The 18,823-nt window shown below is 38.6% G+C and overlaps 1 long non-coding RNA gene across 1 annotated transcript in view; it reads right to left on the bottom strand.

Annotated features, from left to right (window-relative positions):
• The window catches only part of LOC129033314 (uncharacterized), a 32,623-nt gene extending 19,259 nt beyond the window's left edge, over positions 1-13,364 (bottom strand). The window contains exon 1 of the long non-coding RNA XR_008501571.2: positions 13,264-13,364. This is a non-coding gene — a long non-coding RNA (uncharacterized LOC129033314). The remainder of the gene's footprint in view (positions 1-13,263) is intronic.
• Positions 13,365-18,823: the final 5,459 nt, after the last annotated feature.

The raw sequence follows: 18,823 nt of genomic DNA, 5'->3' as shown, positions 1-18,823 counted from the left end.
GTATCTCACTCATGGATCTCCTCAACTGATTCTTTGTTTGTCTCCCATTTCTTTTTTTTTTTTTCTCAGTGTTTTGGGATATTTTCTCTTCTTCCACCCCCCATGTTTTCTATCAAATTTTTTGTGGCAATTATATTTTTAATTGCCAAAATTTATCATTTCTGATTATTCCTTTTTATGACGATCAATTCTTGTTTTACAACTGCAGCTTTTCCAAAACTTATGGCAAAAGAGCTGGACTTTCATACTCCTGAACGTCTCAGTCATTAGAATGCACAAAAGTGTGTTTCAGTAGTTCGAGAGCATTTCTTCAAAAACGATCCCAAGAGATATGGACGGAGCATTGAAGTAATAACTTACCGATACAATTTTGACTGTGATGTGATTTTTTTTTTTTATTGAGCTCTATGAAAATGGTTCAAATGAGTTGCATCTCATTTTAAATTTGTTAGAACCCTACCTGGACATTTCTTGGGACTCATTATAACTTTTCAGGCAATATCCGGGTCTCACTTATTAGCAAAGTGGGATTAAACCAGATGGGGCAGCAAAAGGGTTAAAGTTAATTGGATTAATTCAAAGTGAGGAAATATTAAGAGTTACCATTATGTGTAGATTAGAGAGCCTATAGTGAGATGGTGAGTTATAGAGAGATGGAGAATTATGGTCAGAAATTTATGGTGGGAAGTGAGAAGTCCATAGAATATGGTCAGATGTTAGAGGCTTTTTGGCAAAGGATGATGAGAGATTCCAATTTAAGGTATGCATTTTCCCTTATTCATGATCTTCATTGCTGAAGTTATTGCAAACAAAGAAAAATTTACTGTAAATAAAGGATAAAGGACTGAGAAATTATTTCAAGTGCCGTGAAAAAACACCGCTGATGGGTCACTTTCCTCCTAAAAATTTTAGATAGTTGAGAATTCAGAAGAACTCAATTTCATGTAATATGTTACAGTTATTTTTGAATTACAAAATCTGATAATTGTGAGCATTGCCTAGGTTAGGATTGACAATGAATTGTTACTGAAGGCTTTTTGGCATAATCCGTACCTGTATGTTTTTAGACATGGAAAAAGAGAAAGAGTAACCTCCTGCCCTGACTAAACTCCACACTTCTCTTTTACTCCTCCAATAAAAATATCTTTAATTTTTTTTGAAAAAGCACTAGATTGAGAACTTTATAACCCTTGGGAAAAAAGTCTGCAAAACGGCCAGTCTTTGCCTCTAGGGGTTATAAAATATGATAATTAATATTATATGATGACATTGCTCAGAGCTATCCTGTTCATCAAATAACTTGTCCATTTTTACTAATATGATTGGATAAATGCTTGCATTCATATTGGGGTGCCAAGTCCACTCAACCTCATTAGATGGAAACCTTGCCTTTCATTTCTTTGCTGTCTCTCCAGATGAGATAGGGGAGGGTTCTGTGCACAGTTGGGATGGATACAGTAAGGGACATTGACTTATTGATTTACTCTGTGAATTTGTGGGCAACCCTTGGAAATATACAATATTAGTGTAAATTTTTGAGTTTACTGAGAAATAAGCTCTAAGAGAATATTCAACTTTGAAATTTTGAGAAAGGGAAGTAGCAGACATATGGACACGAAGATGAAAACATTTATTAAATTTAAACATTAAATGTAAGGGCAAAATGAACATTACTCTTTAATCCTATAAACTGCAAAATAAGATAAATCAAGTCCAGTAACTTCAAGTTGACACAAAAGGCAGGTTTCCCTTCCTCCCCTTTCCTAGGACTCATCACATTAATATATATATGGACCCAGCATCATCATTATGCATGGTTTCTGTTTAACCACTATGCTTTCTTTAGCATTAGCTCCATGATTGGATTTTGAAATATAGAGGCATTGATCACAAATTTTAAATTTAAAAAAAACCAAACAAACAGTAGGTATGACGACATCTCCCATGTTTAAAGAGCTCTTGAACTTGCCACTTACCAATTCTCAGGCACATTTAAAAAGCTTTCAGGTTAACTATAGCAAAGCCAAACACTACAGTTCTGTCCCATCCATCTCCAGAATACAGGAAACAGATCAATATTTGAACTGCTTGAATCTATAAGCAAACCTTTCAAAGGAGCCTAGTACAAGGAAGAACAATTCTTTAATTAGTCTCATAACATTTTAGAAACCGATTTTGATATAAGTATTCACTATATATAATTTTTTTGGTCTTTATTAATGGTTTGTGATAGGGTAAGTGTACAGATTTGTGCCTTACTAAGAAAAGTCAAATTGAACATATTTTGTTTAAATTAATAAAGAACTGTAGGGAGAATTGGGGGTTGAAGGATTAGGTAATAAATAAGAGAAACAGATGCAGATGAAATACTACTTCCTTCATGTTGTGTATTTCAGGGAATCTTTAATTCACCTGAATATGGCCATGAGTTATGCTTAGAGTATTGTATTAGAATTCCTAGTAGAAAGGGATTTAAATATGCATGTAAAGTTAAATATGGTTAGACAGTAAAATATTGATTGCTTACCACAAACAATGCAGCAGGGTATCTAACACTTGTTTTCCTTGTGGAACATAATAAGGTAATTAATTTATCTCTAGCTGAGTTTTATTTGAGAAATTTTCTTGTATGTGAAACAGATTTAAATGTATTTTGTGTGTGTCTCAAATAGCTACTTGTGCTATAATAACCACGTGCAGTTTGTGGCGGCACTTTAATTATCATCACCTTAAAAATTGTGATACTTTCTTCTTTTAAATAGTAAAATACAAGGCTCAGTAGTAAAACAGTACTCTGGATATAAAAGCTAATGACTAATAGGAGAGTTCTGACCCTCTGAATTGCGTTTACTGTTCACCAATGATTATGTCATTAGGAATGAATTAGATAGTCAATGAGGTGAATCTTCAAATCAAAGCTGCCACTTTGAAATTTTCAATAATCTGTTCACTTGTAGGATTTAACAACCATTAGTGTTCTATTGCTGGTGTTATGTGGCCATGAAAAACAGTTTTCTTATGGTATCATTTTTTTTTTCTCTCTCTCTCACTTTTTTTCTTTTAGAGTAACCATACTTTTTAAACCTTGAGTTCTCCGATTATTAACTCTTGATGTGAAAAGCCAGGCAGAACCGAAATAACATGCTATTTACTATATGGAAAAATCACGGGACAGCAAAGAGTGGTGGGGTCGAGCAGAGGTCAGAGGACTGTCCTAAAAAGTGAATGTTCCAGAATGTTGATGGCGGATGATTCTTGTTTCTGCCTCTCATTCGTTTGTTTCTGCATACTGTTTTTACTATCTCAATAATGTAAAGAAACATTATGACTATCAATGTTTTTTGTCTACTGGGAAAATTCATTTATGATTTTTAGATCTAATTTTGTGTACTCTCTTTTTATTGCAAAAACATTACTTTAGGTCTTTTGTGGATACTCAACCATTTGTACAGATTAGAATAATAGCTACAAGAGTGGCTGCCATTTATTGCATGTTTACTATGTCCTAGATCAGCGGTCTCCAACATTTTTGGCACCAGGGACAAGTTCTGTGAAGACAATTTTTCCACAGACAGGGTGGGCTCGGGGTGATAGTTTGGGGATGAAACTGTTCCACCTCAGATAATCAAGCATTAGTTAGATTCTCATCAGGAGCGGAGCGTGCAGCCTAGATCCCTCTCATGTGCAGTTCACAATAGGGTTCACTCTCCTGAGAATCTAACGCCAATGCTGATCTAACAGGAGGCAGAGCTCAGGCAGTAATGCTCGCTTGCCCGCGGCTCACCTAGTGCTGTGCATCCAGGTTCCTAACAGGCCTAGGACTGGTACTGGTCTGAGGTTCCAGGGTTGGGGACCCGTGTCCTAGATGACATGCTAGAGACATGTTCTGCATCATCCCATGCAGTTCCTACTGTTCATCTAAAAGCAAGGGATTTTCATTTCCACTTTACAGATGAAAAAAATTCAAGTTTATATGGTTAGTTGATGATCAAGTTGATTACCTGAAATTTGAATGCAAGTCCCACCAGTATGTAATCTACACAAGGGCAGGTATTTTTGTATTTTGTTTGCTGATGTATCTATCTATAGCACACAGAATAATATCTGGCACCTCTTAATTGCTCAATAAATATGTGTTGAATGAGTAGATGAAGATATATTTAGTTCCAAAGTCCATGTTCTTTTACTACGTAGCATTACTTAGTTACCCTTCCCCATTACTACTGGAACCTTATGATAAGAGAATATTTTACATTAAGATTAAACTTCAGAATCTCTAAAGCATTCAGCAGAACAGCAGATTATCCAAAAAATAACATCTGTCATTTTCTCTTTGGTTCATGGGATGATAGAAGTTTGGAATTCATTGTAAGGGTACAGAAGAATACACACACACACACACACACGTCATTAATGTATGTCAGCAGGTTACTTTTTTTGACAATAAAATCACTTACCTCTACAGAACATGCCTGAAGCATGGCTCAGACTACTTAAAAATCATGACTAAGCATCATGAGTGTCCTGATAAACACATCCAATTCTGGCCTCCTAGCCTGGAATAAGAGGCATAGCTATCTTTCATATGGCTTTTAATCCTAGGTAAACCTGTGCTTCTCCTCTTGTGGAAGTCTGCACAGGGAGTCCTGGATGCAGGACAGCGCCATGAGGCAGAAAAGCTTAGTAGATAATGTATTGTCTTACGGTCTGTATATACCAAGGAGATACACACAGGTAGGCCTTCTTTGATGGATATTCTGGATACCCAGGTTGTTTTGTTTACCCAGCATCTATTCCACTTTCTTCGGGTAACATCACCCTAAGATTCCTTTGGGGAACCATTTCTTGCCAGGCCCATCCTCCATCCGTTATTTTGTCTATTCTGGCTACAGAAATTGATTCAGGAATGGGTGGGTGATCCAAATTGGTTCAATTCAAGTCAGGTCTGGGACTTTTGCTAGACCTTTGGGAAGTTGGGCTCTTTCTTCTGGGGCTTCTGAACTGGTAGACTGTTAGTTTGAAGTGGTCAGAGACTGCCATAGAAAAGGATCTTGACTGAGAATGAAGCTAACACAGAGGAAAATAAGAGGCCTGGTAATAATATTTACATTACAAAGCTTAATCTACCTTTGAATTTTTAAGATACATGAACTACTACTACATGTCCTTATTTGCTTAAGTCTCTTTGGGTAGGTTCCTATCCCTTGTAATGGCTTAGCATATAATGGCTAAGAGTCTTCATATTTTGATGTAGACTTCCTTTCTTGCTTGTCTTCCTTTTGTTTGTTAAATTTCCCTGAATCATCACCAAAACACATTGTAACTTTGAAAAACTCTTTCCCTTGGGAATCGTCATTTGATCTATATAGTGGCTGTGTGATGGTGGTTCCAGTGATACTGGGCACCAAGTAATTGGACAAGAATTTCCTAAATGTGTTTGGTGGAATACTAAAGTGAGACTTCTTTTTCAAAATTTTGTTTTTATTTTCTATTTTTAACATTCTTGTGGGTACACAGTGGGTGTATACATTTATGGGGTACATAAAGTGTTTTGATACAGACATATAATGTGAAATAAGCACATTACAGGGAATGGAGTATCCCTTCAAGCATTTGCCCTTTGAGTTACAAACAATCCAATTACACTCTTTAAGTTATTTTAAAATTTACAATTATGTTATTATTGACTGTAGTCACCCTATCCCTATCGTACTATAAAATAGTAGGTCTTGTTCATTCTAACTATGTTTTTATACCCACTAACCATCCCCATCTCCTCCCTAGCTGCAGCCTCCCACCAACCCCACTATCATTCCCAGCCTCTGGTAACCATCCTTCTGCTCTCCATGTCCATGAATTCAATTGTTTTTATTTTTAGCTCCTATTTGTTTTCTGGTTTCTCTTTCTTCCTTCTTTCCTTCCTGTTTTCCCCTAGTGAAGGTGATTTTTCTTGGGCGATATGATTCAGCTTCCTGGTTTTTATTTTTTGTGTATCCATTGTATATTTTTTGGTTTGAGGTTATCATGAGGCTTGCAAATACTATCTTATTACCCATATTTTAACCTGATAACAACTTAACACTATTTGCATAAACAAAGAAATAAACAAGCAAAAAGAAAACTAATAAAAACTGTATGCTTTAACTTTGCTCCCTCACTTTTCAACTTTTTATTGTTTCTATTTATATATTTTTTGTACTGGCCATGTCTGGAAAAGTTGTTGTAGTTATTATTTTTGATTGGTTCTTCATTTAGTCTTTCTACTTAGGATAAGAGTAGTTTACACACCACAATTATAGTGTTATAATATTCTGTATTTTTCTCTGTATTTACCATTACCAGTGAGTTTTGTACTTTCAGGTGATTACTTATTGCTTATTGATATCATTTTCTTTCTGATTAAAGTTCTCCCTTTGGCATTTCTTGTAGGACAGGCTTGGCATTGATGAAATCCCTCAGCTTTTGTTTGTCTGGGAAAGTCTTTAATTCTTCAAGTTTGAAGGATATTTTCACCTGATACACTATTCTACGGTAAAAGTTATTTTCCTGCAGCACTTTAAATATGTCATGCCTGTCTCTCCTGGCCTGTAAGTTTTCCACTGAAAAGTCTGCTGCCAGATGTACTGGAGCTCCATTGTATGTTATTTATTTATTTTCTGTTTCTGCTTTTAGGATCCTTTCTTTATTCTTGAACTTTGGGAATAGTGTTATTAAGTGTCTTGAGGTAGTCTCCCTTGCATTAAATTTGCTTGGTGTTCTATAACTTTCTTGTACTTGGATATTGATATCTTTCTCTTGGTTTGAGAAGTTCTCTGTTATTATCCCTTTGAATAAACTTTCTATCCCTATCTTATTCTCTACCTCCTCTTTAAGGCCAATAAATCTTAGATTTGCCCTCTTGAGTCTATTTTCTAGATCCTGTAGGCATGCTTCATTGTGTTTTATTCTTTTTTTGTCTTCTCCGATTGTGTATTTTAAAATAGCGTGTATTCAAGCTTACTAATTCTTTCTTCTGCTTGATCAATTCTGCTATTAAAGGATTCTGATGCATTCTTTACTATGCCAATTGCATTTTTCAGTTCTCGAATTTCTACTTGATTCTTTTTATTATTTCCATTTCTTTGTTAAATGTATCTAATATGATTCTGAATTCTTTCTCTGTGTTACCTTGAATTTCACTGAGTTTCCTTATGACAGCTATTTGAATTTTCTGTCTGAAGTTCACAATATCCCTGTTTCTCCAGGATTGTTCCCTGGTGACTTAATTAGTGATTTCATGAGGTCATGTTTTCCTAAATGGTGTTGATGCTAGTAGATGTTCTTTATTTATTGTAGTCTTTACTGTCTGGGCTTATTTATAGCTGTCTTTCTTGTGAAGGCTTTCCAGATATTTGAAATGACTTGTGTGTTGTGGTCTAAGCTGTGCTTTAGGGGGCGCCCCAAGCCCAGTAACACTGTGGTTTTTGCAGACTTGTAGAGGTACTGTCTTGTTAGTCGTGGACAAGATCTGGGAGATCTGCATTACCAGGCAGAGACTTTTGTTCTCTTTCCTTGCTTTCTCCCAAACATACAAGGTCTCTCTTTCTGTTCTGAGCTAGCTAAAGGTGGAGGTAAAGTGACACAAGCACCCCTGTGGCCACCACTACTATGACTGCACTGGGTCAGACCTGAAGCCAGCACAGGACTAGGTCTCACCCAAGGCCTGCTGTAGCCACTCCATGACAACTGCCTATATTCACTTATGGCTCTGGGGCTCTACAGTCAGCAGGTGGCAAAGTCAACCAGGCCTGTGTCCTTCCTTTCATGGTGGCAAGGACCCCCAGTCCCTGGGTGGGTCCAGAACTGCCTTCTGGGAGTCGGGGACAAGAGCTAAATTCCTTAAAAGTTTATCTGGTATTCTATTGTATTGCGGCTGAGCTGGCACTAAAACTACAAGATGCATTCTTTCCCACTCTTCCCTCCCCTTTCCATAGGCAAAGGAGCCTCACCCTGTAGCTACTGCCACCCCAAGCCATGAGGAGTAATGCCAGACTACTGCTGATGTTCCCTTAAGGCCCAAGGTCTCTTAAGTCAGCTTGTCATGAATGCTGTCTGGCTCATTACTCACCCTTTAGGGCAGTAGACTCCCCTCTGGCCCATGGGAGGTCAAGGAATGTCATCCAATAGCCATGTCCTGGAATTGGGGACCCCAAGAGCCCACTTGTGTTCTACCCCACTGTGGCTGTGCTGTTACCTAAGGTGCAAGACAAAATCCCATTTACTTTTCCCTCTGCTTTTCTCAAGCAGATGAAGTTTTGCCCCACAGCCACCACAGTTGGTGTAGTGCTGAAGCCAGCAAGTCTCAGAGGCTCACCCAAGGCCCTCAATGTAGTACCTGGGTATTGTTGCTGGTTGTTCAGGGACCACGGACTCTTCAGTTAGCAGGTGATGAATGCTGCCAGGATTGGGTCCTTTCCTTCAAGGCCATGGGTTCTCTTCTGGCCCAGAGTTTGTTTAGAAATGTCGTCTGGGAGCTAGGGCCTGGAATGGGGGCCTCAGACTCTGACTGGTGCCCTGTCCTGCTGTGGCTGAGCTGGTATCTTAGATGCAAGACAAAGTCCTCCCTACTCTTTCCTCTCCTCTCCTCAAGTGGAAGGAAGAGGTCTCTTTTGGAGCCTTGAGCTGTACAGCCTGGGATTAGAGGAGGGGTGATACCGGCACTCCATTGGCTGCCCCAGCTGGTGTCTCCGTATGTCATGTACCCCCTCAGTCCACTTCCTCTGGGCCTAGTTCAGCACTAGGGCTAACCTAAGAGTTTCAGTCTTTATGGCCTAGACAGCCTTTCAAATTTGCTTGGAGACACAGAGTGTTGCAGCCGTCTGTGGCAAGGTTTGCAGGCACTCAAGTTCGGACTGCTGGGATGGCAATTCCTTCTGGCTAGAGTTAATTTAAATGCTTTGTCTGTGGGTGGGTGTCAGCTGGGTTTGGTCCAGTTTTTCTTTCTGCTCTAACAGGACAAAACTGAGTTCAATGCCTCACAATTGCTGTGTTCTCTCTCCCCCAGCACCCAGAGAAACTCTCCCCACTACTCCTCTGCTGCCAGGGTTGGGAAGGGATGGCACTGGCGATTCAGGACTGTTTTTTCTATCTCTTTAGTGGCTCTCTCTTTCAGTGATATGAAGTTAGAACCAGGTACTGCCAGTGCTTACCTGATTTTTGTTTTTTGTGAAGGTTGTTTTTTCTGTGTAGCCAGTTGTTAACTTGGCGTTCTTGTGGGAGGAATGATCAGTTGAAGTTTCTAGTCTGCCATCTTGCTTTGCCTTCCTCTAAATTGGGATTTCTGAATAGCTACCATGAGGACAAAGTCAAATATGTTTGGGAAATACTAGGTTAAACAAATTTAAACAGATTTATTTTCTGCAAATATTTGTTCATTTAAACTAAGAAGAACTAAGAATTTTCATGAGGGGCATAAAAAAGTTTTAAAAATGTAAAGTTTTCCAAACAATTTAATCACTGAGCCTCTTGCCTGTTTTTTTTTTTTTTTTCCTCTCTCTTAGCTTCCCTTTTGGGATTTAACTTTGGAGAACGCATTTAGGGAAATATCATGAGTTATGGTTGCTGAGGAAATTTTAAATTAGGTTCTCCAGGAAGGGTCCTGGCATCCATGTTCCAGGGCAATGGATTGTTGTTGATGGTTTCTTCCTCCAAGCTGGAAGCAAATTTAAACCAAAGAGGGTTTAAAAATACACCTCTTTCACTGGCCCATAACTGGGGAGGCTATTGACTTTACCTGCACAAGAAAACACAGATAGAATCAGAGAGAGGAAGAGAGAGAGAGAGAAAGAGAGAGAGTTCAAGAATTGGAGGCTGATATCTGGTTTAGAATTTTGAGGTTATCACAAAATGCTAATTTCAAGCATCCCTTTTTGTTTTGTTATATGGTATGTAGAAATCCAGAAGGAATGAACTTCTATAATCTGATAATGAGTCGAGATTTTAATGTCTAGTCTTCCAACATCCTGCTTATTTTAATGGAATTTTGGGTAATCAAGGCTTGTTTCTGCTCAGTTGTGCTACATGTTAGAAAACGGCAGTGATACTCTTACTTTTCAGATGAAGAAACTGATGCTTAGAAAGTTAGGGATTCACTGAGGTTACACAGAGAGTAAATGATGGAGCGAGTACTTGAACTTTTCTGTATTGCCCATGGATGTTATCCTTGGCTATACTTCTCAAAAATGGGTGTAGTTATTGTACAATGAGGCCATAAAATATTTCCAAAATCATTTCACAGTGATGGGTTACTAGGAGTATCATGAATGTAATGTTACTGTGTAGTAGTTACTAGTAAAATAGAATAATATTGTATGGAGATTCTCTTTCATAGGCAAGAATACCATTCTCTGCTAAGTTAGAAAACTTTTTTTTATTATATTTTAAGTTTTAGGGTACATGTGCACAATGTGCAGGTTTGTTACATATGTATACATGTGCCATGTTGGTGTGCTGCACCCATTAACTCATCATTCAACATTAGGTATATCTCCTCATGCTATCCCTCCCCCCTCCCCCCACCCCACAACAGGCCCCAGTGTGTCCATGAGTTCTCATTGTTCAATTCCCACCTATGTGTGAGAACATGCGGTGTTTGGTTTTTTGTCCTTGCGATTGTTTGCTGAGAATGATGGTTTCCAGCTTCATCCATGCCCTACAAAGGACATGAACTCATCATTTTTTATGGCTGCATAGTATTCCATGGTGTATATGTGCCACATTTTCTTAATCCGGTCTATCATTGTTGGACATTTGGGTTGGTTCCAAGTCTTTGCTATTGTGGACAGTGCCACAATAAACATACGTGTGCATGTGTCTTTATAGCAGCATGTTTTATAATCCTTTGGGTATATACCCAGTAATGAGATGGCTGGGTCAAATGGTATTTCTAGTTCTAGATCCCTGAGGAATCGCCACGCTGACTTCCACAAGGGTTGAACTAGTTTATAGTCCCACCAACAGTCCCACCACATCCTCTCCAGCACCTGTTGTTTCCTGACTTTTTAATGATCACCATTCTAACTGGTATGAGATGGTATGTCATTGTGGTTTTGATTTGCATTTCTCTGATGGCTGGTGATGATGGGCATTTTTTCATGTGTCTTTTGGCTGCATAAATGTCTTCTTTTGAGAAGTGTCTGTTCGTATCCTTTGCCCACTTTTTGATGGGGTTGTTTGTTTTTTTCTTGTAAATTTGTTTGAGTTCATTGTAGATTCTGGATATTAGCCCTTTGTCAGATGATAGATTGCAAAAATTTTCCCCCATTTTGTAGGTTGCCTGTTCACTCTGATGGTAGTTTCTTTTGCTGTGCAGAATCTCTTTAGTGTAATTAGATCCCGTTTGTCAATTTTGGCTTTTGTTGCCATTGCTTTTGGTGTTTTAGACATGAAGTCCTTGCCCATGCCTATGTCCTGAATGGTATTGCCTAGGTTTTCTTCTAGGGTTTTTATGGTTTTAGGTCTAACATTTAAGTCTTTAATCTATCTTGAATTAATTTTTGTATGAGGTGTAAGGAAGGGATCCAGTTTCAGCTTTCTACATATGGCTAGCCAGTTTTCCCAGCACCACTTACTTTTATTCAGTCTATAACATTTGTAAATGAAAAAATGAATTAACAGGACATTTAAAATTGGTTCTCTATTGTTTTCAGATCATATGCTCAAATAACTTATTTCCTGAATATATATTTTGAGAAAATGACCTGTCAAAACAAAGTCTGATTTTTTTTTGTTGTCTCCCTTCAAAACATACATTTTTACTAAAATAAAATACATCCAATTAATGTTATTTAGAGTAAAAGACATGCAATTAAGTTTACATTTCAAAGTTAACTTCTCTAAAGGGCAGAGAGTGCACATTAAAAAATGTCCTTCATTCTAGTCTACATAGTTTATTCATTGGTAATAAAAAATACTTGGTTTAAAATGAAATTGTGTGAGAATTCAAATTTCACTTGATTAAAACAGTTGATTCTACTTCTGTTGTTAAATGACATTCAGAGTTGAACCAAGTAGATCCTAAATGCACAACGACCATACTATATTTTTTCCCTTTGTAATTCATTGATTTTCAAAGTCATTGGAGCATATTTTTGTTTGTTTTTAAAAAATGTCTGCCATCTGACACAGCCTTTGCTGAGTATTGAGAAACATGCTTACTTGCTCTTTGTTTTGTTTTAGGAGGTGGATTCTTTCCCGTTAGCCTAGTTTATCTGCATCTGCAGTAATTAGTTGGATGGTGAATTAAATAAGTTACACCTGAGTTAGTTGAGAGCTTTAATCTGCCTGCATGAGTAGGAAAATTCTAAGCTTTTACTGAACTGAAAACTCAATTCATTGGCAAGATAGAGGGTGACAATGGTAGCAGATAATGAGCTTCTGTTGGAAGAGATTGAATAATTATTTAAAAATTCATTCATTGGCTGATTCAGCTGTCAGGACAAGGCATCGTCACACATATGGCCTGGCTGCCTGGGCCTCTGTATGCTGAGGTTACTATGACACTTTCAGGAGAGTTCACTCTCCAAAGCATCAACAACCACATTTTCACAATAGGAGTAAATGTGTGATGGACCTGTGTTTCTTAACCAAACTGAAATTCTGTATTTGGCTAACAGTATCTTGTATTGAGAAAAAAAATGGCTGTTCCATCTTCTGTTTGTTTTTAAAAGCCAGCAACAAGCTCTTGGCATCAATATTCATAGTGGGTTTTCAAACACTCGGCAAAAAACATCAATAGCATCTGCTCACACCCCATCACCCTATCCCACATTCATGTGGTGGATAGCTCTAACTAGCTGGATGGTTAAATTCTGCACCTTTCTGCATTTAAACTCAGCACTGTGGACTAACTCCAACATAGTTAGAAAGTTGCTTCAAAACGTTGCATTTTGGCTTCCACCTTTCTCACTCATGAGGCCCAGGCCACTTGACTAAATAGCTGAGCCAAAAACTGTGGACTCCCGTCCTAGCCCCTGTCTTTGACTTGCTGAAGAGCATAAGAATCCTTGGATACAGAGGCAAAAGACCAAGATCTAAATCATGGTTGTATATTGGCTAGCTTTGAGCTTTTGGTCAAGTTCCCTAATTTTAGTCTTAATTTTCCTCATTTATAAATATGGGGATCATATTTCTGTTCATCCCATCCCACAAGGTAACCAGCCCAATTTGGGAGGATCTTTCATTTTTATTTATAGTATTATATTTAAATAAGTGTATACTTGCTACCTTCTGGTCACAGAATGTCTTCTGGAGAATGTCTATCTTCATACCATATGACAGATCTTTGCATATTTGTGGGCTACTATCATGTAACTGTCAAGCCAACTGTCAAGCCAACTGTCAAGCCAATGGAGATAAGCCACTGCCATTCAGCCTTATTTGCTGTCGTCATGGCATAGTTTCCTAAACCTTTATCCTCCTGCTCATATTCCTTAAGGAGGCCACTGGTTTTCTCAATGTACCTGTTAAGGTATGGCATTCAAAACTGAACACAGAACTCAAGTTGAGGGTCTTATATGTGTGCTTAGTATGTCCTTATTCTGGAGATCTCAGAATGCAGTCCTAAGATTGCCTTAGCTATTTTTGGTAGCTAGATCTACTGATCTCATATTGAAATTTTAGTCCACAAAACCCATAGTTCTCTTTTACATCAACTTCACAGGCCTTCATATCTGCCTTCCTATATTTAATAATAGTGATGTGACAGCTTTTATCAAGCACTTACAATATGCAAGGCACTATGCTGAATTATTTGCATACATTAACTGTTTATCTCTTAAAATTAAGTTTTAGGGCAAATTTTATTATTTTCTCTAATTTGCAGATGAGAAAACTGAGGCTTACAGAAAAAGAAATATGATTTTCTTGTGTAGAGCTTGTATAGTGCAATCCTGCTAAGTTCACTTATTAATTATAGAAACTTTTTATTTTTTATTTTTTAAAAAAGTTTCTTGGAATTTTCTATATAGACAATTATGTTGTTGGTGAATGGGATATTTTTATCTCTTTCTTTCCAAACCGTATGCCTTTAACTTCTTTTTCTTACCTTATTGCATTGGCTAGGACCTCCAGGACAATGTTGAGTAGGAGTGGTGAGAACTGACATCCTTGTCTTGTTTCTTACCTTAGGTGGAAACCAGTCTTTCATTGTTAAGTATGATATTAGCTATAGATTTTCTTGTAGATGACCTTTATAATTTTGAGGAACTTCCCTTCCCTTGGAACTGCCCTTTCTGGCTTGATAAGACATTGTTTTTAAAATCATGAATGGGAACTGAATGCAGTGGCATGCACCTTTAAGCCCCAGATACCTGGGAGGCTGAGGCAGGAGGATTGCTTGAGCCCAGGAATTCAAGACCAGCCTGGGCAACATAGCAATACCCTGTATGAATGTGCCAGGGATGGTGGCTCATGCCTGTAATCCCAACACTTTGATAGGCCAAGGACAGATCTCTGGAGCTCAAGACTTCAAGACGAGCCTGGGCAACATAGCAATACTTCATCTTTACAAAAGATGAGGGGAGAAGAGAGGAGGGAGACAAGGAGAAAGAAGAGCTATAGCACAGGTTTGAAAATGATTTCCCACGTGTTACCTCATTTTATTCCCACAATGGCCCTCCAAGGTAGAAAGTACAGGTATAATTAACATTTTTAAACAGATGAGTTAATTTTGGCTCAGTGAGATTAGGTGACATGGCCAAAGTCACATAACTAGTAAGAGACTAATATAATTTCCAAACCTTCTGCTCCAAAGATCAGTTTTTCTTAAAATAACACTTTACTGCCTCTAGTAAAATTGAATTATCTGTAGTTCTTCTAGAGCTTGAGAGATAAAAGCCAGTGACTATCTAATCTTTTACAAAAAATTAATCCATTCATCCATCCTGCAAGTAAAGCAGTCACTCTAACAATACAAGACAATACAAGGAGTATTTCCTGCCCGCAAGGGATTTATTGTATAGAAAGAGAGAAGTGAAACAGATACAGCACTGTTATTCAAGAAGCTAGGTCAAAAGAAACATGAGAGAGTCAAAGAAAGTGCAATTGAATTTAGTAAGCTGCTTTTCTGTGTGATTTCAGGTACTAACAACTGTGTCAATGCGTTTTTTTCTTTTACATATAGTGAAGATAATATGATTTCTAGGGGTTAGGGTGAATGTTGGTAGATGTTACAAAAATAAAAACATACTCAAATGCAATCTTTTGGTGTGGCAAGAAGGCCAGGTCATGGGATTTAAAATTCTATTAGTTTCAAGAAGAGTGACCAGTGAGTTGGACAGCCAACAGTTATCTATAAACAGATAATCTATAGAGAACAGCATAGGCAATTTATCAAAGCCACTGCCAGTAGATTAGTTGGGACTTTGGGCTATATGCAGAAATCAGACATAGGTGAGTATTTGTTTCTTTGTCTCTAGTCAGAGACTGCAATGATTCCTTGTGACTTTTTCTGCCATCTTTGAGATCCTCCAAATCTATATTTCTATCTTTCCTCTGTTCACTATCAGATAAGAGGACGTCTTCACTTGGGTGTCTATTGTATTTTGACATGATCCAAACAAAATCCATCATTTTTTCCCCATCACCCCAAGTCCCCAACTCAGTTTCTCTGATAATTATATTCTCTTTCAAGATGAAAAGTCTGAAGAAAGAGTATCAGCTCAAATCAGAAGCACCTGAGATGTGAAAATTAGATGTGTTTACTGAGGTAGTGTTAGAATTTAGGAGAGCAGGCTTAGTGGTAGGTGTGGGGAATATGTTCAGGGGTTTGGATCTGTTATTCAGTGTCTGATGTTACATAGTTTATTCATACATTGATTCATTTGTTTATTAGTATTTGGGTCCACTATGTGCCAAGTTCTGGGTTAGGGACTGGGAAATGGTGGTGAATAAGATAGTTATCACCACTGTTGATTAGAGCTCAGTCTTTGTCAGGAAGATGGCATCAGGGAGGCCCAGCAGGAGGTAAGGTGGATTTCTTGGCACTGGCTGAACCCTGATCCTACTACAGAGGTACAAAGTTAGGGCAGGCTCTAGCAGCAAAGTTGACTCCATACAGAGTTACTTGAGTCACCCAAGTAAATACATCTTAAACTTACCTAGGAATGAGGCTCAGGGGATGTGCAGGAGACACAAGACTGAAAAATGATCTTATCTAGGGACCTGAGAGGATGTGGGGATCATAGACAGCAGTTTCCATGATACCATTTCCTTGGTTGCCAATGTTTGAAAAATATAAATGAAAATATTAAAAATTTTTATTTTTAACATTTTCCTTACACATATAAACAATTGGATAAATGAACTCATAGCAAGCACACTTCATTCCTTCCTCCCTCCCTCACTCCTTTGTTTCCTTCCTTCCTCTTTGTCCTCCTCCTCTCCTATTCTCTTCTCCAAAACATAACCCACAATAACAACCTACCATGTATCCTTCCTTATTTTTTTCTGGGCTATCTTTACACAAATATATAGCAATATACATGTATGAATATACACACTCATAATTTTCAGTCATTTATAAAATATTTGCATCTTGATTTCTTATTCAATATTAATTTGTGGAAATCTTTCTAAGTCAGTAGAAAACCCTGATTTATTTTTATTAATGGCAATATGATAGTCAATAATTTGGATGTATGGTCTTCTCTGTGGCTGTATCTGGCAGAAATTCCTATGTAATTGGCACTATACAGGGGAATGCTTATCCCCAGTTTCAGTTTCTAGATGGAGGAGCTTTCATTAGAGACTCTCCTGGCTTCCCTCTGCCCACTCATTCATTCCTCTCCAGGGAGAAGGGTGACCAGTGCAGTTGCTGATGTAGATAGAAGAGTCTCAGCCTTTTCTCTCTCTCTCTCTCTCTGGGGCCTGTCTGCAGAGACCACCCATTCTATCCTGCTTCTCTGTTCCTGTCATTCTTCAGTCTTGCCTGTTTGTGGCATGGGTGGGCCAGTGTATCTAATTCTGGAATGCATTATCAGTAGCTAAAGATTGAATACGGCTAGGCGCGGTGGCTCATGCCTGTAATCCCAGCACTTTGGGAGGCCGAAGTGGGTGGATCACAAGGTCAAGAGATTGAGACCATCCTGGCCAACATGTTGAAACCCCGCCTCTACTAAAAATACAAAAATTAGCCGGGTGTGGTGGTGCGTGTCTGTAGTCCCAGCTACTCGGGAGGCTGAGGAAGGAGAATTGCTTGAATCTGGGATGCAGAGGTTGCAGTGAGCCGAGATCAAGCCACTGCACTCCAGCCTGGCGACAGAGCGAGACTCCATCTCAAACAAACAAATAAACAAACAACAACCAGAAAAAACGTTGAATGCTGTGTATAAAGTATATGTATTAATAAAGCGGGCATTTTGATTTCCATCTACCTGATTTTGTATCTATTTTTCAGTTGGTTTTGAATTTGGGCAGGGGACAGGAATTTAACCTATTGACACCCATAAACCTTGTTTTAGGTTTGGTGAAGGTTTTAAAATTTAATTTAAATAAAAAAAATTTACTCCTTCTCCTTGGTGATTTCAGGCATTTTTTCAAAGGAAAGTTTAGAAGCTTCCTCTAAAACTGAAATGTCGATCACACTTACAATTCAGTCTTCATATTGCTGCCTTACTTTTTTCTTTGAGTTCCTTCCCCGGTGATTTGTACCATGTTAGGGGTGTCATGGGGCAGATGATGGAGTGAGACTAAGGGCCAAGGAAGGGGCATGGGACCCTTAAGGAAGGTGACATCCTTTGACTCCTTTTGGGGTCTCACCATCTGACCACTGTTGTTTCAATTGTTCTTTGGACATCTGGCTCTTGCTTTCATACTATACCCTCTAACACCTTTCAAAAGAAAGTCCCACTCTTGGAGGATGTAGTAGGGGGAATTGTTCTCTCTGTTTCTCCTCTTCCCTACCCTTTTCACTCTTCAGGGTAAAAATCTTCAATCTTATATTGCAACAAGACCATTTTTGTGTTCATTTTTCAAGACTGTCCTCAACCTCACTGCTCCTGATCTGGCTGATCTTGTTTCTGCCCCTGCCCACCACTCAGGATCTCCCTTTCCTCCATCCAGACATACAACTCACTGGTCCTTAAGTGAGTCACTCTCATGGCTTCTTCTCTGCCTTCAGGGTCTTCAATGTACAAAGTCTCTCGCACTAGTGAGCTCCTTCAAGGTCCAGCTGAAGTTGTACTTGCCTTGTGGAACCTCATGCCCTCTCTGGTCTCACTGTATTTGGAAACAGAGGCTCTCAGAATCACTTGAAGGGCTTGTAAAAACACAGACAGCTGGGTTCCACCCTCAGAGTTTCTGATTCGGGAGGTCTGATGTGGTGCCCAAGAACTAGCATTTTTAACAAATTCCCAGGAGATGCTGATGTGCTGGTCCACTTTCAGAATCACTGCAATGAAGCATCACAGCAATTTGCGATAGCATCACAGAATTCCCTACTCAGTGATCTTGTCATTCTCTAATTATGTCACATGTCTTAGATACATCTCCCCAACCAAACAATGGTGGCCTTGAACTTCTCTTATCTCAAAGTGACTGGCACAGAGCTAATAACGACTTTATAGAGTTGATTGGATGTGAACACCAAGAATGAAGAAAACTCAGGAGGCATCTGTGTTCTTCCAGGAGGAGGGTGGCCATCTGTCCTTGTTGTTGGCTGAATTTGCTCCTTTTCCAGACCCCAGGCTGGTTTCTGCCATTTCTTGTGGTCTGCTGAACTTCCACTGGGATGTGGTTAGCCATCAACGGTTTTATCTGGGTGCCTGCAGTTGTGGCTTATTGCAAA

Source organism: Pongo pygmaeus, chromosome 2 (genome assembly GCF_028885625.2).
Source record: "Pongo pygmaeus isolate AG05252 chromosome 2, NHGRI_mPonPyg2-v2.0_pri, whole genome shotgun sequence".
NCBI lineage: Eukaryota > Metazoa > Chordata > Mammalia > Primates > Hominidae > Pongo > Pongo pygmaeus.
This window is presented reverse-complemented; position numbering and strand designations above follow the sequence as displayed.